Source organism: Galeopterus variegatus, unplaced genomic scaffold, assembly GCF_000696425.1.
Source record: "Galeopterus variegatus unplaced genomic scaffold, G_variegatus-3.0.2 Scaffold17277, whole genome shotgun sequence".
Classification (NCBI taxonomy): Eukaryota; Metazoa; Chordata; class Mammalia; order Dermoptera; family Cynocephalidae; genus Galeopterus; species Galeopterus variegatus.
In genome coordinates, this window is record NW_007743388.1 from 22877 (window position 1) to 24446 (window position 1570).

Sequence of the window (1570 nt, forward strand, 5' to 3'; positions counted from 1 at the left end):
AATATTATCTTTAATACATTACCTCCCTCCCATTGTGATATGTGGTCAACAACTTGAAGACTGATTTACGTCTCTCACAATTCAGATACTTCACTCATTCTCCAATGAGGTTAAGAGCAAAGATAAAAAAAAAAGATTGCTACTGTTTTTCTAATAAAATTTCCTTAAGCACTCATAAGAGAAAGAAAATAAAATTCCCTTTAAATATGTATTAGGAAACGTTTTAGAGATAAATTCTGAAAATTGTTTTGTTTCCATAAAAAGAGGATGAAGGAAAACAAACACACAAAAACGCCAGCTACACCTGTTGTAATAATGATTTATAATATGCCAAATGTCTTCAATAATTACCAATTGTCTAATCAACTACAGAAAAGTTAAATTGAAAGGGAGAAACTAAATATTAAATTGCAATGCATCTCTGCATAAGCCTTTAAATAAAAGAACAAGNCAACTACAGAAAAGTTAAATTGAAATGGAGAAACTAAATATTAAATTGCAATGCATCTCTTTATAAGCCTTTAAATAAAAGAACAAGCCAAGTTATAAAGCGGCTATGAATTGGGAAGAAAATTATTTTGAAAAGATATTTAAGTGTCTACATTGTATATTTTATATATAAATATGTTCATGTCATTTAAATAGCTCATAGTTCTTTATAGTTTATAAAGCTTGGCTTTTTCACATGCTTGTCTCATGGAATCCAGTAAAATAAGTATATTTCAATATATCTATTTTAAACAGAAACTAGGTCTCAAGTGAGTTTATATAACTTACCTAAAACAAATAAAGGAATGCTCTAGAACGTAAGTCCACATTTTATGTTTGCTTTTACCCACTGACTGGAGTGTGTATATGTGTACTCAAGTTGGTGCGCATAAAACCGAGAGATGAATTTTGGTCATGCCTAGGAAGACATAAGAATTATGACTGTGGAGCTGAGGCAGCGGGAGGAGCAGGTGGGAGCCCGGGGCCGCTTTGCCTGTCGTCACTCCGGGTCCCGGCCGTCACCGGGGGTCCGCGAGACCTCGGTGACCCTCGGCTCCGGGCGCGGGGCCGGCGGCGACACCGGGCCCATGGCCCCTGCGGCAGCGCCGTCTTCCTTGGCCGTCAGAGCCTGGAGCCCCGGTCCCCAGCGCCTTCGCGGTCTTCTGCAAGGGGCTCTCCCGCACGCTGCTCGCCTTCTTCAAGCGGGCCTGGCAGCTGCGCATGAACTTCCAGTACTTTTACGTCGCGGGCTCGGTGATCCTCAACATCCGCCTGCAGGTACACATTAAAAGCCAGGAGTAAGGGCTGAGCGCCTGGCGCACTCGGGAGAGTGCAGCGCTCCCAGCGGGTTCGTATCCTACATAGGGATGGCGGTTGCGCTCACTGGCTGAGCGCGGTGCCGCCGGTCTCAAAAAAATAAAAAATAAATAAATAAATAAATAAAGCCGGGACTAAGCTGCCGGACTCCGGAGTCGGCATGATGGCCGACTCCCAGGCGCCCCTGCGGCATCGCAGAGCTGAGGGCGACGAACCCGGTGTTCTCGCGAGAGTGGCTGACGTACTGCGCGCCTGCGCCCTGTGC

General features: G+C 44.2%; 1 pseudogene; it reads left to right on the forward strand.

Annotated features, from left to right (window-relative positions):
- The first annotated feature begins 1021 nt into the window (after positions 1 to 1021).
- LOC103582673 lies at positions 1022 to 1290 on the forward strand (annotated as a pseudogene).
- Positions 1291 to 1570: the final 280 nt, after the last annotated feature.